Below are 25,245 nucleotides of genomic sequence, written 5' to 3' on the forward strand. Positions count from 1 at the left end.
TAGTGATGCCCAGAGAGGTGCCCTTGTAGAAGTTACATGGAGGAGGGGGAGTCATGGTGTGGAGGGAATTTCATCTGGTGGTGTCAGTGAGCTGGTGCGATTGTTTTGTATCATCCACAAGTCTCAACAGGAAAGATCGAAGTCATTTTAGCAAGATAATGCTCCTGCCTATAAAGCCAAAGCAAAAAAGTGGCTACAGATAAAGTCTCTGAAACTCATGTTTTGGCCAGGTCGGAGTCCCCCATTGAATTCCATTGAGAATATCTAGTCCCCCATTGAGCATAAACTAATCGACAAATGTTTTCTTGTTTTGATCAACTGTGGAAAGCTACTAAACATGAGTAGAACAATATCTCAGTGTGCATGAGAATTTCTGAAAGTTGGGCCCCAAAAGAGTAAGTTGTCTGAGAAAATCTAGGGAAAAGCTATCCCATACCAATTCATTATTCATTTTCCAGTGCATTTGTTGCCCTTGAATTTGATTAAATCATAGCAGGAAAAAACATTCTTATTCGGCCAAAATTTGACTGAATTTTGAGAGAATCATGAGAAAAGAATCAAATACTCTTACTTGTTCTGTGTGTAATCCTTGGGAAAAGGTTTATAATGACAGCACAGGTTGTCCTCAAACAATGTTTACTGGTAGATATCAATCATGTCAAGGTTGTGAACATACTAAATAATGACAGAATTGTTCCCCCACGCTCAACCCCCCATTCCACTCACTTGGGTTTTGAGGGTCAGGACCGGTCTGCCAGGTCCTCCTTCTCCTCCCTCAGCAACTTGTAGATCTGATTGGATTTGATCCTCTCACTCATCAGTTTGAAGTTGGCATCATCCTTTCTCCTCAGCTGTTGCATGAGCCGGCTGTTTTGCTCCTGCATATCTTCAAAGGCCTGGCCAGTAACATCCATTTCACTGAGCAGAGCTTCCTCTTCCTATAGGGCAGGGATAGTGTAGTTTAGGGTACCGCCCAAACCCCCTGGCCAAATAGAAGTATTTCCCATTGAATTAAATAATGTCTCTTTGATACAAATCTACCAGGATTTCAAGAAGTGTTCAGACTTCAGTATGGACTTTTTGTAAGTTGCTTTGGATAAGAGAGTCTGCCAAATTAAAGGAATGTTATGGGGTTTGTGACAGAGCAGGTTTTGTCACACAAGGAATGGGGTTTAAAAATGAGCAGCATAGAAAGACATGTTCCTAAAGTTGTGTATTTTATTATGCAAAATGTTTTTGTAGAAATAAACAGCTGGTGATGTGATATTTTTCCATAAGCTAGGGAAATTTCAGACTGTTGGCTTTTGTGTGGTAACGAAACTGGCATACACACGGGGATTCCAGGACTGAGGTTGAAACCACTGTTCTATGCTCTGCAACCTTGACATTTTGAACCTTGCTCCCTAAAAGTTCTACACTGACACTGTCATTTTTGAAAAGAGTTGGTGTGTCCATTACACTCCGGTGTATCTTATCTACCAGGTTTCATGACACTATTTGAACCTGTGAAATCCTCCATTCTGGATTTTCTACTATTTAGAATTTTTTATTTAGAATCTCATTAGACATTAGACATTTCTCAGAAAATTCATGATTTATAAACAAAATTATAAATTTTCAAGTTTCACAAGATTGACATCCAACATTAATCTAATAACTTTAAGACCGATTTGTCACTCTGTGCCACTACAGACAGGATGCATATTCCTTGCTTAATTGTCCAGTGAGAGCATGGCCCTGTAATCACAGTTAGGAGCCTTTTTTGAATCCCCAACCCCCCAACCCCCAATCCCCAAACCTGTTTTGTAGCTGCCAGTTTCTTCTGTAGGTGGTCAATGGTCTCCTCTGCCATACGGATTTTCCTGGAGGGCATCTTCATCCCCCAACTTTTGCTCTCCTTTCTCCCCCTCTCCTCCAGCTCTCGCACTCGTCCTCTCAACTCATCCACCTGATAGAAAGGGAGAGAAAGGCTTATGTAAAACTAACATTAAAATATCTCAATTACATGTGAATGAAAAACTAAGTGAATGGAGTTTCCCCATTTACTCGGCCTGAATCCACAGGATCGCCCCAGTCCTGTCCTTCGCTCCATGGTCATGGACTGCTTCAGCCGTGTTTTTCCCCTGCCCATGCCTTGACACTGTCTGGAGCTCCAGATCCATCATCCGGCTCCTCTAAACTGCACTATTCCGAACTATACCATTTGGTCTTCTATTGTTCCCGTTAGCTTTCACCTCAGCTGTAAACTGCTTAACTTGTTTGTGCAATCCTCTAGTGTGGCCATGACGCTGACATACTGAGATTGGTCAGCTCATACTTTCAGGCTCCTGCAACCAAACACTGTTTGTGTTGAAAACACAAACTCTGTGTTCGGCTGTATAGGTAGACAATTCAGGACAACTACACCAAGACGGAGTTTCTAAGCACAACCATTGTCCCCTGGTCATCCCTTTACCAAGCACCCTCCCTGCAGTCTCATCTGTAACTACCCCCACCCACCATGACACACGGGACAAGTGTCTATCAGGCATTCATAAAAGTATTCTTTCACCACTAAAAATTTGTATTCCCATAGCAACAAGATAAACCCAATAATAGCCCTAAGATATCCCAATAGAGCAGTGAAAACGCTGCTCACTGAATATGGAAATAAACAAGACAAATGTTTCTAATATTATACCACGTCATTCCACCCTCCATGTCTAGGACTAAATATGGTATAACTATACAACCTTACCATAGGTTTTACATGTAGAAAATCCCTTTCAAGACTGAGTAGTAATGGATGCTGCTCTTGAAAAAGTTAATTTAAGATCTCACCAATCTAAGCAACAGGCTGCCATCATGTTAAATGAAGACACTGATTTTGTTGATATGGAAGCTCAGTCACATTTTTCAAAATTGTGTGCCTTTTAAATTTTTTGTAAACAAAATCATTATAAAACAGAGGCTGACTAAGTAGTACACAAATAGGCTATGCATGCAAAACAACTAAAACACGCAGAAATTTTATTGTATCTATTTTTAGGTACGTTTGTTAGGACCTAAAATTGCAGCACATTTTAATCTTTTTTTCCCTGCATGTGCACTTGCATATAATTTGTGTCAGCCTCTAATTATAAAAGTGTACTGTATGTAGCTCTTAAAAGCTATTGAGATTTCTTGTTTGTGCTGTAATTTCAAAAAAGAAAAACATTCATCTGCACCTTATTCCTGTTTACAATCATTTACATAATGTGTTAAGAAATTACCAATGTGTATGGGAACTGACAAAAGGTAATGCTTAAAATGGTTATTACCAACATAGGGGGGTGAAAAGTTTTGGGTGCACCAAAATTCAAAAGTTAGGCGCACCAGTGCAACCACTGTAAAAGTTAGTCTGGAGCCCTGCAATGTGTTTTCTACTATTAAAAAGATGTAACAGTGATCCTACAGACCTCTGCTTTGGGCTTCCGGGGCCCGCAGCCATGAGCTGCACTTTGTCCCTCTGCTCTTGGGTGCTGATTTGTACATGTCCAGAAGCAGTTTCATCTCTTTTCTGGGACTCCTGTGCTTTCCTGAAAAAAAGAAGGAGTCAATGCCCTGCAACAGATCAATGCTGATTAATAAAAACCATTCGAGAAAAACACATGCTTACTTCCCGTTCAGCCCTCAGTAACTTCAATGTCAGAGTCTTTCCTCTTCAGCTCCTCACTTGCGTCGCTTTCCCCTCTCTCTCTCGCCTCCCTCTCTCGTCTCTCTCTCTGCCTCCCTCTCTTTCTCGAGCCCGTTTTCTCTCCAGTTCCCTCCTCCTTTCCTCCTCCTCTTCCCGTTCTTCATCTTCCTCCTTCTTCACATCCATGCCTCCATCACTCCCATCTCTTCTGACATCGAAACCCCAATCTCCCCACTCTGGCAACGTAACTGAATAGGAAGAAATGGACAAGCACTGGTATGCTGATCAAACTGCCAACAACACAACAGAATAGAAACACTGCACTGTACAAACATTTGCTATTGGCTGACTAAATAGGACACCATTTAAACTTGTCCACACACTATACATGCTAACAAGCAGGGTAAGCGTAGATTTGAAACCTTATTTATCTCCATCTGAGTCTCTCGTAGCTTTCTCTTGAAACGCTGCACATCTCCCTCAGTTGGTGGTTGTGATTCTGTAGACTGCTGATCAAGGACGATTCCCTGTTGAGGGGGCCTTAGGCAACAAAATAAGTCAAAATATAAACTGATCATTTATCTGCATTGTGCTCTTATTATTCATGCTTAAAAGAATCCTACATTCAAGCACCATACTTACTTCCTAGTTGTTGGTACAGAAACCAATCCATCCAAATGTGGTCTATCCCAAGAATATTTTCCAGTCCGACACAATTACATCTTTAGTAGTTCTGCATATCCACCCTTAGATTTTACACACTTGTGGTCAAGGAGTTTTTGATCCAGCACATAGTATAGTTTAACCTGCTGTATATATGCAATATCTGAGCATTTCATTACAAACTGAAAAGAGCTCATTTATTTTAGATTTTTGCCTAGATTTGGCATAATTCTTTCATTTTGAATGAATCTTATATTCCATCCCATGTTCATTGTCCAATTTCACAACTAACAGCAACGTTGAATCACAAGTTCTAGTTACTGTAGCTTATAACTTGATTTAGGTTTGCCACAAAATACGGAATAGTCCCTTATTTGGACAGTAGAATAGGCATTCGTATTTAACTCAGTGCCACGGACGCTTTTTCTTCATATCTTTTGCAGGATTGCTTTTTATAGTTTAACTGTTGTTTTGAATATAAATCAATAGTTAGCTAGACCAAGCTGATAACAAGCATGCCCTAAGACCATTTTGACCTAAAACCCAGCTGAATTTTAATATTGGCTAGGTAACACGTGACTGCAAACCTAGCAAAGCTAGCTTGCATTCTAACCCTGTTTCAGAGGGTCTAGAAAGTTCTATGTCTAGCACTGCGTGAGCACACCATTTTAAAAGGCAACAACAAATGTATGGTTTCATGCCATTTTTTTCAACGATGTAATGACAAAAATAACCAAAATTTGTGCTAATTGGATGATATAAAATAATACCCATCTTTTCCTGACAATCATCGCTTTACAGAGTTAACAACCTGAGGTATGTGCAAATAGAACTACCAGAGTTTTGCATTACAATGGTCCAAATAGAACTATAAACCCTTTGGCGCATCACCATCCATCAGCTGTCGTACATTATTTTCCAATAACGGGACAGCCCGTCATGGTTTATTCCTTACACAACAACCAGACAAGCCACAAAAAAAATCAAGAAAAAGGAAAGAAAACCTCTCATTCACACAGGAACAAATCTAACGGCAATGACCACGTTTACATGCACATGATTATTCCAACAACCTTGTTCTGAAAAGCAAAATCCAATTAACCCTTTATTCTGAATATGCAAAATCGGAAATAATACAGGTTGCGTACACCTGTAATAAAATGCAAATGAAAAGCATGTAAACACGTTATTTGTTTACAACTCAAACACGGCTTTGTGCATGTACGTTTCCAAAGGTGCCATAAAATGTTTGCAAGCAAAAGCCTACTTTGGATCTAACAAGGAGACACGCTTTCATTTCTGTATTAAAGAAATAAACATGTGCATGGATGGCATCAACCTAAAGGTCACAAGTTGGATTCCCGGGAGGTCACAGTAAGGTACTTAATCTGCTTTGCTTCAGATATATCCAGCGTATAAATGGATGCAATGTAAAATGCTATAAAATTTACGACGCCTGATAAGAGCGTCCTAAATGCCTGTACTGTAATGTAATGTAACAAAATAAAAGATGATGTGTTCAGTCGAACCAGCACAGGTAGAAGACCCAGAAAGAAATATGTTTTGACAAGGCTGTCAACTGAATGCATTAATCTGATTAAGACAAAGTAATAAAATTAGATTAAAATGCAATTTTTTGTTTTAAAAGTTTCACTTGTCAAATAATTTGAGTTAAAAAAACGTTGACAGTCTGACTTTAAAAAAACATTGCTTTCAGTGTTCCAACTGTTTCTAATTTGTTCTGTGGTTCAACAGGACACAGCACTTTAAAATTTGAAGGCATAGAGACAAAATAATACCAGCGGTTCACACCAGTGAATTTATTATTAATTATTGTGTATGGAAAAAATTACTGGACGCTATTCTTTAGCACGGGCCCTGAACAGAATATTCAGCTAAATATGTATAAAAGAATAAGATTTTGGGTTTTTCCTATAATGACGATGTAAATGGTATAAATCGGAATATGACCCTAACAAGAACAAGGATCATTGGCCGGAGTGCATGTACAGTAAATGTGGTCACTGTAGGGGTGGGCGATATGACGATATTAGATTGTGAACGATGAAATTCTCCACGATCTGCCTTACCAGAGAGAGTATCGAAGATCGGGAGTATTGAAACTGCACGCTTGATCAGTTGCATTGACAACGCCATACATGGCATCCAAAGTTGTTTTCTCAGCCAAACCTAAAATCACACTATTCGCTAGTCCCTGTTGCGCTCCACTAACAGACACACCAATAAACCAATAATAGCAAACAGTACGTAGGGCCTGGATTTTTTTACTCCTTTTTTATTTGACAACATAGTGGCATGGCTGACACCACAGAGGAGTTGGTCCCTAAAAATATTTGACGATGCGATATGGAACTGGTTTGGGTTTCCAAACCAACACGGCGCAAAACAAGCGTATTTGTAAAGAAATGTTCGCACATCGGATGGCAACATCGAGAACCTTTAAATCACCTCAAGAGAAAGCACCCCAAAGAGCAGACGGAAAGCCAAACAATTAGGGATCTCACGGAGTGGCTCAGGACAGCCACGCAGCCAGAAGCTAGCGTACAAACTTAATACTTTGCAGAATTGCACTTGATTAAAATCTGGTACTTTGGCCCAAATAGTCTCTGTTATTCTTTTCCTTTAGGTTTTTTTCCAAAAAGAATATTTTCTTAAATAGGGATATTAGTTTGAAAATAGTCTTAAAACCATGAAAAGAATTGTGATCATATCTTGAAGTGATCATGCCTGAAAAAAAACGCAAATGATATTTTTGCCATATCGCCCACCCCTAGGTCACTGTCAAGTCCAAATGTGTAAATATGACATACCCGCTTGCTCGTTGGCAGCCAAGTTCTGCTCAAATTCAACCTTTTGCATTTCATACTCCTTTCGACCTGGGCCAGGGTGTCTTCAGCTGGATAACTTGTGCGAGCTTCTTCTGAGGGAAAGTTCATCACTCTGGAAATAATCAGAATGGAAAGGGCCAAAAGTAAGATATTGACAATTCAAGGCAGTATACCAAAACTATAAAGACACCATAGTAAAATTGAACAGAGTCAATGTTTAGATGCCCACCATGAGAACCGATAGTGTCATGTCCTAGCTAAACCATAACATTCACATGAAACAGACCAGCCAGCTGTGCCAACAGCACAGCAATATTACAGCCACGGTTAACAAGCCTTTGCTCTCTCCCACCTCCATGTGTTCAATCTGTCTCAGATGAGCATTTTTGCTGTAAGAAGCAGTGCTCGGGCCTCATCCAGCTGGGTCTTCACTCCAAGAGACTCGTTGTACAGTAGGGAGAACTGTGACTGAAGGCACTTGTACTCCGGAGTCTCCTTCACCACCTCCTCAGGATGTTTCTTAAGTCCATCTGTTAGACACAACACAGAGTGGACTGAGGTGGTGGGGGCAATATTTATGTGATGAACATGCAACCCTTTGTGGAGGGGGAAATACACACTGAATCATGAATAAAATGAATTCTATTACTGCAGCAGCATATTTAGTGGTCACAGGAATTCTGTAGTTCAGTAGGGAAACACCTCTTGATGGATAATGTAAAGGATGGCATAACATATGGATAACACAAGAAAACATACAGTGAGCACCATAATTCTTTGGGACAGTGACACATTTTTTAATTTTGGTTCTGTACTCTGGCACTGTGAGTTTGAAAGGCTACAATGACAATGAGGTTGAAGTGCAGACCGTCAGCTTTAATTTGAGGGTATTTTCACACATATCGGATGAACCGCTTAGAAATTATAGAACCTTTTGTACATAGTCGTCCCCATTTTCAGGCATCAAAAATATTGTAGATAATGTAAACATAATGTAGAATACAGTAATCATTTTAATATTTAGTCGCATATCCATTGCATGCAATGACTGCTTGAAGTTCATGAGCACATAGACATCACCAGACGCTGGGTATCTTCCTGGTGATGCTCTGCCAGGCCTGTACTGCAGCCATCTTCAGTTCCTGCTTGTTTCGGGACTTTTTCTTCAGTCTCCTCTTCAGCATTTAAATGCATGTTCAATTGGATTCAGATCCGTGATTGACTCGCCAGTCAAGGATTTTCCACTTTCTGGTCAAAAACCCCTTCCGTTCTCTAGCATCTAGTATGTTTCGGGGCATTGTCTTGTTGGATGATGAAGTGCCGCCAATGAGTTTGAGGCGTTGGTTTTATCCGGCAGATAAAATATTTCTGTAGACTTCGAATCAAGAAGACAAGTGAGCCCGCTCCACTGGCAGCCATACAGGCCCAAGCCATAACACCCTCGAGTAGTAGAATGACAGCATTACCTTCAGCTTCTCACTTTCCCCCACAGCCTCCTGAAGCTCCAGCTGAAGCTTCTCCAGTTCTGCCATTCGCATTGGCCAGTTCTTGGTTTTGCTCCAGCCTGCATTCAAGAGCTCAAACTGAAAAGGAGTATAGACAGGACACAAACACTGGGGAATGGACTGGTGTTTATGACACGCTGTCCTTTAATGGATTTAAACTACTCCATTTACACCTTAAACAATCAGTGCTCTGGAAATAAATTTGCATACACAGCATTTGTTCACTCATGTTTGTCCCCAGCCATACTTTGGTGACTACCAAAAATTGGTATTATCAATCAGAATTATTGATCATGGGATTTTTTCAAGCATATGATCTTATCGTTGAAGTGTACGTAAGCTAGACTAGCAGGTGGCAACTAAACATCCAAAGGTGCGTGAAGCAATGTCGGCTCTGTAGCCCAAAAAACAATCATTGGGAAACCAGTTTATACAATCAAAGTACAGTATACTGACAGAGTTACTGAAAAGGTGGATATGGTTTCAACACAGGCTCACAGTGAGCTATGGCCACAGATGCTATAGGATATTCCATAACTGGCACTAGCATCACCCGGTAAGTGAAGATTTCAGCAAGCATCAGTAAGTATTTATTCACTGACCATTCAGTCTAAGAATGGCATGTGGTAGGTTATATTGTAAACTGAACACTGAATAAGTTGTCATTGGGAAAAAGGGCCTTGCTCTGAATCAGAAAATTTTAACCAACAACAAGACCGAATTTGTTTTAATGCCCTCAGACTGTTAAACCTCCTGGTGTAAGAAAGTGATTCAGGGCGGGAGGGAACCCTCTGCATCACACAGTGGACAGACATACTCAGAAGGAGTAAGGCGGGCCTTTCAAGTCGAAGAACCAAAACACACCAAAATATCCAAACAGAAAATTAGGAAAAGCTATTTATTTTTACTTTTCATAACAATTGTTTATTTCCAATTAGGGGTACATGGAAATACATGGTTGCCAAGAGAATATTGAATGTACATAAAGAATTCAGTACTTTTCATCTTTGATTCTTAACATAAATGTGGCTGCAGCATGAGTAACTGTATAGTTTAAGCAAAATTCATGAAATCGTTATCGACTGCTGATTAATGTGAAAAGGCATATCCTGTTTAAATTCACCAATATCAAAAGGCAACTCCCATTGATTGGCAGTTAATGCTGTTCTCACCTTCTGTATGTTGAGTGTGATTTGTCCTCCAGGTAAACCCCTGAACTGCCAGAGGTGTAGTACCCGAATCCAACTGAAAGGTAAATGAGAATATAAACCAATGAGTGACTGAAATCAGCTGAAATTCTCCAGAAAGTTACTGACACATTGGCAGAGACAAAGACAAAGGGAACTGACACACCACTAAAACTTCCAGACCTAAAAATATTGTGGGCAGTCAAGAAAAAAGAGCTTCAAAGTACTGTCAGGTCCAATATTAAAATACTGCTGTCAGACATTAATCGCAAATCATAGCAATGTCAAAGTATGGTAAGTGCTTCTGAGGAAAGACAGATACTGAGTTGAGGGCTATATATGCTACATGCCAAAATTATGTGGACAATCCGTCTAATTAGTGGGTTTGGCTACTTGGCACACCATTGCTAACAGGTGCATAAACTCAAGCATACTGCCATGCAATCCATAGACAAACACTGGAAGTAGAATGGGTTGTACTGAAGAACTCAGTAACTTTCAATGTGGCACTGTCATAGGATGCCACCTTTCCAACCACTCAGTTTGTCAAATTTCTGCCCTGCTAGAGCAGCCCTGGTTAAATGCAAGTGCTGTTACTGCGAAGTGGAAACATCTAGGAACAGTAGCAGTTCAGCCATGAAGCAGTGACCCATCAAACTCACAGAGCAGGACCGTTTAAGAGCTGAAGCATGTAGCACCTAAAAATAGTCTTTGGTTGCAACATCACTACAGAGTTCCAGACTGCCTCAGCAGCACAAGAACTGTTCGTCGAAAGCTTCATGAAATAGGTTTCCATGGCCGAGAAGCCACAACAAGCCTAAGATCACATGCCAACGCCAAACGTCAGCTGTTGGGGTTTAAAACACACCGTCATTGGAATCTGGAGCAGGGAAATGCATCTCTGGAGAGAGGAATCACACTTCACTGTCTGGCAGTCGGGCTAATCTGGGTTTGGTAAATGCCAGGATTATGCTACCTGCCCGAATGCATAGTGCCACCAACTGTAAAGTATGGTGGAGGAGGAATAATGGTCTGGGATGTTTTTCATGGTTTGGGCCCAAAGGGCCCCTTAGTTCCAGTGTAGGAAATTGTACTACAGCATACAATGACGTCTAGAAAATTGTGCTTACAACTTTGTGGCAGCGGTCTGGGGAAGGCCCTTTCCTGCTTCAGCATGACAACGCCCGACGCACAAAAGTGAGGGCCAAGAAAATGGTTTAAGTCAAGTCTGGTGTGGGAGAACTTGACTGGCCTGCACAGGGCCCTGACCTCAACCCCATCAAACACCTTTGGGATGAATTGAACACTGACTGTGATCTAGGCCCATTGCCCAACATTAGCCCAAACTCACAAATGCTGTTGAGGCTGAATTGAAGTGAATCCTGAGCCACCTTCTAAAGTCTAGTGGAAAGCCTTCCAAGAAGAGCAGAGGCTGTTATAGCAGCAAAGAGGGGGCCAACTCAATATTAAAGCCTATGGTTTTGAATGAGATGTCTAACAAGCACAATGGGTGTTGTTCAGGTGTCCACATACTTTTGGCCGCATAGTGTGTGACTATTCACTTCAATCATCTGCCTGCAGAAGACAAGAATTTCCCCCGATGAATTTCGTAGTGCACTGGCACATCAAGCTTCGCCAGTCCTGTGCTGCTGGACTGGTTCTGGGGCTTCTGTACTTATTCAAAACCAATTCAAGCTGGCAAGATCAGATCCAGAAATGGCACAAATTTAATTTCTGGTGGCAGCGGCACAATTGCAATCAAGCTCAGATTTGCAGAATGTTAACAATGGTCACTTCAGAATTTTGCTACAAGGACATACTAGTAAACCACAGAACGGTTTATACCACAAATGCAGGCACTCAACAAATAAATTCTTAAAACATAACTGCTCAGCAAATGGTATTATGACAAAGAGATGACAATGACAATAGACCCCTATTCAGTTATTAAAACTGGGCTTTTAACAGTCCAACATCAATACTCCATTATGAAAATTAATTCTGCAAGATTAGACTACACTGACATGCTTTTTAAATTTAAACCAACCTTTTATTGCTATATTGCAAGGCATACATTTATAGTGGGAATCATTCAGCACCTATACCCATCAACCCTGCATGCTCAAGTCACAAAATATTCTTTTTGAAGAAAAACAAAACTGAATCAGAATTAAAATCAGTTTCCCAAACACATTATGTTCAAATCAAACTAAGTACGTTAAGGTACTCAAAATACACTCAACACTGCAATGCTGATGACAGTATCTGGCATGCCCTGGGGTGCAAGAGCCCAACAGAGTACAAAGCAATAGCACCGGACTGTGCCCGCCATCTTGGATCTTAAGTTGAATATGGCTTGGCTCACAGATGCCAGTGCATAAAGGGACACAAGATACACACCCTGTTCACAAAAAGTAAAACACATGGACAGACAGGCAAAAAAACTGCCTGAAGATTTGGCAAAGATTACAGTGATAGAGTGAGCAGGAGAAGGCACACCTGTTCCAAGGCTTGCCAAGTGCTTGTTGAGCTTCTGCTCCTCTCTTACGAAGTTTTCAATGTCCCATTGCAGATCCTCCACAGTCGTCTCCATTTCAGAAACTTTGGTCTCTGAACTCATTACCTTGTCCACCAGCTCATTATACTGACAGGAAGAGAGATGAGAACAAGAGACTAAGGTTTCATTTACACAACCACTCTGATGTGACCTGATTCCAAATTTTGTCCACATTAAAAGTGCAAACAAGAACAGCACATTGTATCCAATTATTTGTTTTGTTTTTTTTAGATCAAATACAGTCTCCTTCATAAGTGGTATCAAATTTCAATTCCAATCACCAACATCAGACCTTACATTAAAACTCCACGGAGACGTGTTGGCGTAATGTTAGTGTGCCAGGACACATCAAATACAGATTTGCCATTAGCTGGTTAATGAAATTAATTTTTTCTGCCCTTTTTATTTATTCATTTTTATGTACCTTAAAAAAAGAGAACGCATGTTTTATTGTATTCGCAGTATATTATGACTGAAAAGCAGGAATTTTCAATTTTCAATCATTTCAATAAACAAAACAACCATCCCTAAGGCAATAACCATTTAAAATGGGAATAGAACACATTCAACAAAACCAACATTGTCACAACTTCACGGGGCGCTCATGTTAGCGCCTGTTTGTTGCCATGTCAACCTTACCAGCATTACACTGTGCACATGGCATGCATGCACGCAAGCTGCACAAACGAAAACATACTGTAGGCCACATGCAGGTTGTGTGATGTAAGCACTTAACAATCAGACTTCTACATTTAAATTAAAAAAAAAAAAAACATTCAGTCATGAACACAATAAAATACAGGTACAGAGTCAGAAGTATCAGTGAAATAAAAACAAACACGATTAAGCCAGTCATTTCTCAAGCAGGTTTGGGTAGGGTATGGGAGGGGAGAGACGAGTATTGAAGCCAATGTATCCGAATGAACGTACTCTGGGGACATTTTGTGATGTCGACCTGCAGGGATGCAGACAGGTCCTGCAGCCTAACGTTCTCATCCAGGAGCATGCGATTCAGAGAAAGCATCTCGCTTTGACTGTCATCCTGAAAAACTATGACAAAACTTGCAATTACTTGCATAGAGTGCACAAATTGGGGTTATTCTGTACCAACTCTAGGGCCATTGGCTGAAAGTGACCCTGAGCCCAAGCGTGAGCCTGGCTAATTTTTCTGCCCACGTACCTTTCTGACAAAAGGTTTACATTTTCCAGTTCTCAGGTAAAACATTTTTGGTGAATAATGAATTAACCTGGGGCCTCCTTATATTCATCCTAAATGCAAGTGCACAACGTTTTCCAGTTCTCAGGTAAAACATTTTTTGGTGAATAATGAATTAACCTGGGGCCTCACTTATATTCATCCTAAAAAGCAAGTGCACGACGCTTTTCCAGTTCTCAGGTAAAACATTTTTGGTGAATAATGAATTAACCTGGGCCTCACTTATATTCATCCTAAATGCAAGTACGATGAATCCAAAAAACATTCCTACATGTCCATAAACACAAATAAATGTTGACAAACCTTTCTACACATGATCAGTTCATAAATAACAAATCATCCTAAAATTGGGCGCATGTGAATGAGTTTATGAATCACTCCCAGTGAGTAGACAGTTCACAGGCTTTCTATTTCAACCCTAAATTGGCACAACTGATTCTACTAATTAGAAACTCAACGTGATCTCTAGCTTTTTGAATGAGGTGCACTTTGATAGGGCTGGGGGGAAAACCATCCTGTACAATGTAGATCTCCAGGAACAGGGTTGGGCAGCCCTGGTTTGCAGCAATGTTAATGTCACACATATCAGTATTGTACTTAATATTTGTTACAATTATTTCAATGTAGTTTCAATTGCGGCAGTGTAGCACAGTGGGTAAGGAACTGGGCTTGAACCAAAGGTCAGGTTCGACCCGGTAGGACACTGCCGTTGTACCCTTGAGCAAGGTACTTAACCGAAATTGCTTCAGTATATATCCAGCTGTATAAATGGATGTAAAATGCTATGTAAAAGTTGTGTAAGTCGCTCTGGATAAGAGCCCCTGCTAAATGCCTGTAATGTAATGTAATGTAGTTGTCATTGACAGCTATTAATACAAACCTTCTGTGGCTTGCTCTCAATACAGCCCTCATTTATATAGTGTTTCTGTATATCAATCATTAAGACAAGATGTATATTGAAATTGCCCTTTTATTTTAAGTCTTAAATGACCTCAGATGTGAACAAAAAGATGCCCTAATTGACTTTCCAAAAAAAACGCTTGTAACATGAAATGTGCAAAGTTGTGAAAATTGATTTTGAATATTTTTAGCCTGGGTGTATGTAGACCTTTGGCCTCAACTGCAGATTCAGTAGTTACCAAAGAATCAGTGCAATGTGCAGCGTCGCCTTTTAACGCAGTGTACAAGTTTAGTCATCCGTGGTGTAACAGAAAGTGCTGCTCCAGGGCCCAATAATGGTAAGTGCAGTGCATGTTCAATATGTAGAATTTAGTAGTTACCAGTAGTCTGAATGCGGCACAGAGGCCCTCAATTTTATGGTGCAACTGGTCAAGACGCAGCTGACACGGGCCACAGCCACCTTGCTAAACTGCATTTTGTCCTGCAGTTGCAGACTGCTCCTCTCACTGCTACTGCCCAGCGCACAGAGGAAGGACTTTGCACTGTCACTCAGTGGAGCAGGGGAGCCATCAGGCCTGGGGAGGATGGAAAGTTTGTAGGTTAGAATATCTGAGCAAACAACAGAACTACAGTTACTGATGTAAATTATAAGAGCCAATGTAATGGTGCGTGTTTTAAGAAAAGCGTGTGTGTGAGAAAACTTAAGGAACCAGTCTATAATCATGAGATCCACTTGTTAATTATAGTAACACAAAAATACTACTTCACCTAAGTTTACAATACCTGGTAAAAGTGTACAATTTTTTTGCTCTTGTGGCACAGATACACTACATGGCCAAAAATATGTGGACACCGTCTAATTAGTGGGTGCATAAAATTAAGCCACGCAATCACCATTGACAAACATTGGCAGAAAAATAAGTCATACTGAAGGACTGTGACTTTCAACCTAGCACTGTCATAGGATGCCACCTTTCCAAAAATCAGTTTGTCAACCTTCTGCTCTGCTAGAGCTGCCCTGTGAACAGCAGCAAGGGGGGAGCAACTCCACATTAATGCCCATGGTTTTGAATAAATGTTAACCAAGCACATACGAGTGTGAGGTTGGGTGTCCACGTACTTTGGCCATGTAGCGTATGTACTGTGAATGTATAAAATATCTGTTTGGGCTGCATTCATATGTAGAAATCAATCTGACAGAGAACTGACATCTGTCCATGCGACCATCTGAACACGCAGATTGGAATTTCCATGTCATCAAATTTGCATGCCATTCAAAATGTGATACTTTATACTTCGCATTTGAATGACGTGAAACACACACAACCACTCCCATCGGTAACATTAAATAAAAAAAAAACGCTTAATGGCAGACGAAGGCTCAGGTCAGTGGACAAATACCAAGGTTACATGGGCCGAAAAGTCGATGGGAGGACAAAATTCTGGGAATGACTGCTACAGAGCTCTAAAGATGCTTCGAAAGCAATAGTTGAATTATTACTTTCCCAAATTTGCATCCACTGCAGGTGGCACACGGATGTGCTCCCATTTTTTTTTACTTCTGTATCAGTAACCAAACCCTTGAGTACACGTGGGTTGTTCAAGTCAGGGTTTCCACCAGTGTACTGCAAGCCCGGTGGCGCCGGCCTGCTGACTCGCCAGGCCTAAGCATCGGGAATTTTATTTATTTTTTAAAATGTATTTTTAATGTGTTTTTAAACTACAGTTACAGTGGGGGGGTCGTTGGAAAGCTCCCCAGCGACATCTGTGGTTAAAACGGAACGCACTATAGAAAACAGCAGGCCTGAGACATAGACGTATGTCTATGGTCTGAGATCAGTGTTTTACCCTCATTGTGCGAGAATGACGCTCAACACTTGACGCTCCAGCTATCACAAGCTAACGTTACCTAGCAAGCCACCATTTCTATTTAGTAGGCTAACTAACCTCGTTACAAACGCTATCACTTCATCTCACAAGTACATTCTTTTATATTAACATAAGCAGTGTGTAGGTAACATTACTAATAGCATGAATGTAACGTCAATACATTGTAACATTACATGACTTATTGATCGCCATAGAAATAACGACTTCACTTGTTTATTAATAACGTTAGCTTGATGACATTGATGTGCACAAATGTGGTCATTTAGCTAACTTAGCTAGCCAGCCAAACAGTCAGTAACACAGATATAGATATTTTGTTGTTGTTGAAATGTGCCCAGCATTCCAATGCTGTACACTGTTGTAAGATTCAGTAGCAATAAGTAGGCAGTGTTGTGCATACACCGCCTTTCAGCTCGCTTTCAGCCCAAACCACTGCAAAGAGAGCAAACTTTTTCTTTTTTTTTGTCAGTGACATTTCTTCGACATCTACGATGGCAATTGTAACCATTTATTTTGCCTTTTTGTATAGCTATTTCATGGATAAAATTGCATTTATTATTTATTTATTGGTAAAACATTTACTTCATATCCAGGAGGTAGCAACTACTTACACGTTACATGACGTGTAGCCATTTAGTAATACGATCGCATTTCAGGCTAGAAAATAACCCGTTAATCCAGAGAAATTGCTGAGTTGTCTTAGAATCTTATCGCAACAGAATGTATCAAGGCTGGCTTCCCGGGTCAAATTTGTTATGACAGCTGCTGTCCAAAACAAACACCTGAGAGAGGCTGCCTGGGGCGTGCTCCCAGGCGCGTCATTGTTTTGCAATGGGCAGCTGTCGAAAAAATGCTGGCTTCGGCGAGCGATATCGACCCAAAATCGGAGGCATACGATTTCAATGAATAGGACAGCTTGGAACCGTTTTCGATTCCCATTCCTATTTAAATGTGCCCAGCATTCCAAAGCTGAAGTATCAGTAGCCAATCAGGACTTTTTCAAGTTTTTGTAGAGTGATATTATTTATTTTATTTTAATTTAATTTAATTTAATTTAATTTTTTGTTGTTTTGAAAACAGAGCATTCCAAGACTGTACATTGTTGTCAGATTCTTTGTAAGCTGAAATATGCTATGCTGTAAATAGTTGTTGATTTTAAAATGTGTGTTGAATAAATGATTTATTTATAACAACATTCACATTACGTAGTCATATTTTCAAATTCCAGTCAGCTTTTAACACTGACTTAATGTAGGGCCCTATGGAATCTGTGATATAGCTTTTTCAAATTCTCAATTCCACGATTCCGTCCATGATTCTGTTATCACAGAAACTATAGGGCCTACCTTAATGCTGCCACAGGCCGCTGGCCCCGCCGAAAGATACTTGCCACCAGGCCTAACAACTTTTCTGGGGAAACCCTGCAAGTGTAAACAATGTTAATACAGGTATGGATATGGGTCACTTTTAAAAGTAGATGTAAACAGGCTGTCAAAAATTGAATAAAAACTTGATGCAGGGAATCAAGATCTGTGGTGGAAACGTGGCCTTGGGCATGCATTTCCAGTTTAAATACCTTTGGTACTAGAATTTCCTGGTTAAATTACCCACAAGATTGCAACCATGTTTTTGGTAAGGTCCAAATGCATGTGAAAATCAGTGCATGTTAGGCTATGTGCCAATTTCCCAAGCAAAGATTCCCACAAAGCCAACACCCTGGTTATTATGATGGTGCGACTCAATATTACTGTTACCACTCAGGCAACACTCACATTACAATAAAATGACCAGTCATTAAGGAGAGAGAAGAGCGCAACTCACCAGAAGTGCCATCCTGCTGCAAGTCACCCCTGCTCTCTCAGCATTACAGGCCTTCTTCCTCTGGTGGCTCAGGGTGGAGTTGTCCACTGTCATTTTCCTCAGGGCCAGGGGTAGGATCAGCAGGCAGAGTTTCCACAGGGTCAAATTGGTGAGTAAGATCTGAACATTTTCATCCAACTGCAAAAAGAGAAACAAAATATACAGTATACATGGTGTGTCTGACGGTTCTGTACTACAGACACTTTTTTGTACGTGTAACAGCTGGCTTCAAAAAAACGTTATCAAAATTAAAAACCTAAGCATACAAAATTATTTAACTAACCCTACAAATCTGCAACATACAAAAAAATTATTTATAAATTAATGAATTCAGATTGACTCAAACTATCAAGAAATCAATCCACTAATCAGCAAACAGCCCTGAGTATGGCACCTGGCTCCAGTAGCGATTGACAATAAGAAGCGTTGTATCATCTGTGGCCTGCCGCTTCCAGCTTCTCAATTCTCTCACGAAGCTCATCTTCCATGGCCTGCCTCTGCTCCAGACGCTCACATAGTTTTTATTCTTAAACTGCAGAACTTTCATGTCCATCTCTTCCTGTGGACACAACAACAGAATAAGAATTCATTACAGCACTCAAGCTGCATCGTACCAGGGACAGTCAGAGCCACTGAAATCTATAACCAGTGGAAGTGGAATTAAACAAGAGAATAGACAAGACGTAGACTACACTGGAGGATGTTTGCCAAGTTGAGCCAAGTGGTGATATAGAAGTCCATGATGGAAAAAGTACAAGCAGGCACCAGTGTTGGTGCATCCTGTACATGGAAATCTTCCTCTGAGCTGGTAAAGGGGGTGGGGGCACTACCTTGAAGATGCCATATTTCGTTTCTTTTGTTTGGTTTTACACATACCTCTATGCCACACAGCTTGCAGTAGGTTAAGGTGCAAATCTTGGAGGTATACACTCAGTACCAGTAGGATTATGGCTGATAAGACTGTATAAAACAGACATACATTTTTGTACAAGCTGCCATGGAACAAGCAACTCACCGTTGAGGACACTCCGCCAATCCTAATTGGTTCGATGAGTGTGGTAGTGGTTTTCTCCTTTTTCCTTTCTTTTCAGGAGGTCCAGGAGGACTGTCCCCCAAGCCCTGCTGCACGCTTCCTCCCCTGTTCCAGACATCATTCCCTCTGAAAAGAAAGGACACAAATAATCAGTGAACAGTACCTGTTATCAAAATGATTTTGATATAGAGAAAAAGTTCATAAAAATGTTTTTTCAAAATCAAAAATGTATACTCTGTCATAGCAGCAAGATAAAGCCAACAATAGCTTGAAGGTATAACCATACAGCAGTGAGAACTGCTCACTAAATAGTGAAATGAGGAATTTATGTGGAATTATCCATTTCACTATTATCAATATCTGCAACTAAATATGGAATAACTATACAATCTTACCATTGGATTTACACAAAGATGTCCCTATCACGATTCATTTATTGTCTTTAACAATCTGTTTGAGAAAAAACACACAAATAGAAGGCGGCGATAGGTATTTACCTATGCCATTTACACCAATGTAACTCCTTTCAGTTCATTCTGATTTGATTGATAACTTATCGTGTAGAGGACAGTACAAACTTCCCAATGGTATATGGCATGCTTCATTAGAATTTTACCAGCATTTTAATTTCATGGCCATTGGGCCATAAGGGATTAATGGTAAGTAATATTGTTTGGGGACTTGTACTACAGCTGAGAGAGAACTGGTCTCCAAAATGCAACAGTCTCTAAACGACAAACACCAAATCCTCCTGTAACAGTGTAAGGATTTTGCAGCGTTCACTTAAAAATAAAAGAATAAAACTGAATAAAACAGTTCAATATCATATTTGTTTCATTTGTTTCTTTGTGTATAATGACTACAGCTATTTAAAGTATTGTTTTAAATGCAATACTTTAATTGTCTTTAAAAGCAAGTAAGGCACTGACAGAAAAAATGAGGATATTTGTCCATCAATTTGAGTTCAAACTTGCAATGTAACCATTTGGAAAATAAACCTGTCATGAACCCGCTCATGGAAATGACTGTAAAACACAATGGACCAGAACATAAGTTAACCAAACAAATAAATGTATAGCACTCGCTGTTCCGTTGTCCTAAAATTTCTCCTTACCGTGAAGAGGGCCCGACCCGCAGGCTTAGAAATGTGTTAACACGACGGCACAATTATATCAACAAATACCACTGTTGAACGAAAATGCTATATGCTGTAGCTACATTTAGATCAATTCTACTCTCCATAAAAATAAATGAGCCACTCATGCTCAATCTGTTTTAATGGCATCATACCATGACGCGTTTAAAACAATACAGTGCTGCACTCTTAGAAAAAAAAGAAAAGAAAGCTACACTAAATTCAACATTAGACTCAATAGTCTGACTTTGACAACTTTGGGACTAACTGGCTCACTTTAGTAAAACTCAAGTCACTTAAACATCCAGTCAGAAATAGTGGCTTACTAGTAGTTCAATATTATAGTATCATTTTCTGGAGTACTTCAGTATATTGATGTGCTAAAAGTTGTAAAGAAGTTCAAGCATAAGCTATTTTCCTGTAGTGCATAACAGTTTCAAAAAGTGAACCAAGTACACTTTCTTATTTTGGGAAAGTTTAATACATTGGTGTGCTTATAATTTGTAGGTCCATCTTGTCAAAATTCCCTTAAAACTGTGTATTCAGGTAGTAGGCTTATCAGAAGATATCATGAAAGACATCCGAGTGCCACTCCATAGAAATCGGGGAGTATCCGTAGTTATTATCTAAGAAAACTGAAGTGAGCCTAAGCAAAGTGGTCAGAGGCATATCCACTAAAGCAGTGGTGTCAAACTCGTTCCATGGAGGGCGTGTGTATGCAGGTTTTCATTCCAGCCTCAGATCTTGATTATATAATTAGTTAAATTATTTGCTGAATTAGGATGCAGGTTTGTGCACAATGGTGACCCGACGTCTATGGTGACCCGCATTGTCTAAATAAAATTTTCTTATATTCTGTGCTTCAATGCAGTTAAACGCATATGGCTGAATGAGTAATTGACTCACTAAGGCAGCATTAATTGGTTGGAATGAAAACCTGCATACACACGCCCTCCATGGCAACGAGTTTGACACCACTGGACTAAAGCCTAAGCAAGCTGAGGATGTACAGCAGCACAATGCATTGTTGATTTTTTCTATAGGATTGGGGTTCCTAAAAGAATACTCACTGACCAAGGAGGGGATTCAGGAATATGGTGCTGTCCTATTATCATTCATTTTCAATGGTTTCTCAACAATAATATCTTTGCCTGTGCAGTCAGTTTCATTAATCAAAACATGGCTGAGGCTCACTTCAGTCGTTATTTAACTACAGATCCTCCCTGAATTCTATGATGGAGTGGTGCAGGATGTCTTTCATGATATCACATGAAAGGCCTACTATTTTAAACTAGTTTTAGACCTAAGAGATCCTGACAATAAAGTTTCAACTATAAAGTTTTGTAAGCACACTAATATAGCATACTTTCTTAAAATAATAATGTGTACTTGGTTCACTTTTGAACAATTATACACTTCAAGAAAATATACATAGGCTTATACTTACACTTCTTCACAACTTTTAATACACCAAGTAGGCTGCAGAAATGATATTAAAATACTTAACTAGTAGGAAGTCACTAGTGCTCACTGGATGTTTATGTTACCTTTGAGTTTTATTAACTAAAACGTGAGCCAGTTTAGTACCAACGTTAATGTCAGACTAGCTGGCCTATACTTAAAGTTCACGTGTAACCCACAGTTTTTATTTTATTTTTTTAGTAAGGGGTGGTTTTACGGTTTTAAGCACTCTGCACTATGATGGCATTATGGGCTACACAGATCGGGTGACTGACTAGAGTTTTTATGTATAGTAGGTTGAGCTAAATGCATTGCATCATGTACCGTTTTTTCCCCATTTATGGTATTTTCGTTATTTGTGTCGCCGTGATAACACAATCTACGCTTTCGGTCAGGCAGTCTTCTCGTTAAGGAGAAATTTTAGCAAGCAGTACCGATATTGCTTGTGTCGACAGTGCTACGACGGAAACAGAGATATATTTACTTCGCCGCCACATCTGTCCAAAATGTTAACAAATCAGCCATTTTTCACGGTCTGGAGATATTTTATGACGACGTTCAGATAGTCTAACAACAATATGCAGCTTAGTAAGCGAACTTGGCATCGTTAGCAAGCTAAATGGGATATTAACATGTCAGCAAGATAAAGCGCAAACGCCGGCTAAGTAACCTGCCATACTACCAAACACGTCTGGACAGCTGGCTAAACTTAGTGATAAATTCAAATATAAAAACTGTAAGATGGGCACCAGCTAGCAAGCTAACATCAGGGGTAGACTAAAATTTGCTAGCTAACTCACAAGCTGACAAGCGAACTGAGGTCTATAGACTATGTATCTAGCTGTAGCAATCGGTGTACTTGGCTAGCTAGTTAGCAAACCGTTTAACTTAGAAACACAAAAGCTAGTTCGTGGGTAAAGCGGCTCGCGTCCATTATTCGGCATTATTAGGTCGACACCGAAATTGGGAGGTTCGCAAGTCTCATTAGATAGCTAATCTGGCTCACAACACACCAGCAAGGCATTAGACTACGGTAATGTAGCTAATCGGTAACGTTACCGCTTTTGAGCAAGCTGGGCATTATTACCTTATGGATTAGCTTTAGCGTTCAGTAAAAGCGTGGATAAAAATTAAAGAAATTACACAAAAATAACACAAATCTTTACCTGAACCAACAGACTTTCGTTCGTGTCATACAGAAGGACCCTGCTGCCGGGAGAAATGGTGGCTACCGTGGCTTGGTTAGCGGTTGGCACATAGACATATATATATGTCTATGGGTTGGCAGCTGTGTTCGTCTTCTTCTTCCTCGTCTTCTCCTTCTTCTGAGGTTTAATGGTGGTAAAACCAGATTTCGGTGCATTACCGCCACCAACTGGACTGGAGTGTGGAGCAGTAGATTTGTAGCAGTAGTAGTGCTCAATGCGTCCTGGCACCTTTGGGACTCCCCTTTCTGCACTGAGATGTTGATGAAAGAGTTTTTCAGGAGGTACTCTGTCAGGCGTCGGACAACGATACTGAAGAATATTTTGCTTTCAACGCTGAGGAGTGAGATAGTTCTGAACTGCTCAATGTTACTTGAGTTCTCCTCCTTGGAATCCAGACACCCTCTGCAAATCTCCACTGCTGGGCTAACTTCCCTTTCCTTCAGATCACTGTGAGGATCCTCCATAGCCAGTGTAAGGGACACCTCTTGTAGACCTTGTATGGCACTCCAATTGGGCCAGGGGCAGAGCTTGTTCTGGCAGCTCTGAGGACTGCCTGAACTTCCTTCAGGGTAGGCTACTTGATGTTGCACTCATAGGTGGGGTCTGGTGGTATTATCAAGGCTCTGTAGTTCCCCAGGTCTTGCTCCCAAGCCCTGTCACTGTAGAAGCTGTTGAGGTGCTGGTCAACCTCCTCTTTAGAGCATGTGAGGTGGCTACTTTGCTTTTGCCCAAGCAATTGCCTGGTGAAGCCAAAAGGGTTCACGATGAAGGCTGCACGTGTAACTGGTGTGATCTTGCGTTGTGTTGTGTAAAAGCACCACAAACCAGGATTCCCAGTTGAGTTGGTTTATTCTGATAATAGACAAACAGTGCTCTCACTGGGCTGTTCTCAAACATGTATCTTCAGCAATGATGGTACACTTGCATGGGCAAGTTAAACTGGGCAGTATATAACCAACAATATCCATTACAGTATAAATATGTACCTGATAATAGACAAACAGTGCGATCACTGGACTGTTCTCAAACATGTATCTTCAGCAATGATGATACTAGAAATATAGAAACACTCACGTTACCACACACACACACGCGGCCTGGTAATGGCTAACTTAGCTAGCAACATAGCCTACATGCCGTTCGTCGCAGTTCGTAGAACAGATATAGTGAATATACAAATCTACAAATGCACAAAAGTCTTTGTCCATGTGTAAACTCTTCTAGGTACATATGCATTGATATAGCGATAAAATTGTGAACAAATATGAACAATCTCTTAAAATAATTGGCACAATGTTATAACGTGACCCACCGCTTGCATGGGCAAGTTAAACTGGGAAGAACGTAACGTGCGTCATTCCCTTAAAGGCAACTACACAAGTATTTTAAAGTGATAGAACACTAGACCAAAATACACATATACACCTCTGGTACAATGGCAAGTGTAATCATTATTAACCATGTTACGCCTCTCTCTGCCCCGTCTTCTGTGCCACTCTGCTCTGTGAAGAATGATAAGCTTCCTCCTGATGATGTTGCGGAGCTCTGCTAATGCAACCCTGTCTTCTTACCCCGCCTCCTTGTACGGCGCCTTAGATCTCAGTTCCTGCCTAAGCTGGCTGATCCTCATCTCCCATCAGTTTGGCCCACCAGGGTTGGCCCACGTTGCTCCTTAGTACCAAACCTTTCGGCTGCAATGCAGATGATGATTGATGCCATAGACTTGAGCCATCAGTCTGCATCACCCTTAGCGGTAGCTTCAAGGATCTCATCTACATCCTCATCATTACATTACATTACATTACAGGCATTTGGCAGATGCTCTTATCCAGAGCGACGTACAACAAAGTGTATAACCATAACCAGGAACAAGTATGACGAAACCCCTAGAGAGAAGTACCGGTCCAAGTACAGGGAACAACCGCATAGTTCAACTTGGACCCTGATGGTTAAACTGATTAACACTAACAACGAGAACGGCAACAACGCAATCTATGGAAAAATAAAAATACATAAAAAATACAAGTAGTCGTTAAGACAGGCGCATCAACTAAGTAACCTATGAAACAGCTGCCTAGTTACAACCCTAAGTTTAGTCATTTACAGGGGGGAAGGGAGGGATGGAG

The 25,245-nt window shown here is 40.5% G+C and overlaps 1 long non-coding RNA gene and 1 pseudogene across 1 annotated transcript; both read right to left on the reverse strand.

Moving 5' to 3' along the window:
- LOC135242664 (E3 ubiquitin-protein ligase BRE1B-like) overlaps positions 1 to 15,661 on the reverse strand; it is a 37,487-nt pseudogene extending 21,826 nt beyond the window's left edge.
- A 2,619-nt stretch (positions 15,662 to 18,280) lies between these two features.
- On the reverse strand, positions 18,281 to 23,285 carry LOC135249175 (uncharacterized). Its single transcript, XR_010328608.1, has 4 exons — positions 23,078 to 23,285; positions 19,298 to 19,441; positions 18,677 to 18,841; positions 18,281 to 18,420 (listed from the first exon to the last, which is right to left on the reverse strand). It is a non-coding gene; the product is annotated as an uncharacterized LOC135249175 (long non-coding RNA).
- Between the last annotated feature and the right edge of the window lie 1,960 nt (positions 23,286 to 25,245).

This window comes from Anguilla rostrata, chromosome 2 (assembly GCF_018555375.3).
Source record: "Anguilla rostrata isolate EN2019 chromosome 2, ASM1855537v3, whole genome shotgun sequence".
In the NCBI taxonomy this organism is placed as follows: Eukaryota; Metazoa; Chordata; class Actinopteri; order Anguilliformes; family Anguillidae; genus Anguilla; species Anguilla rostrata.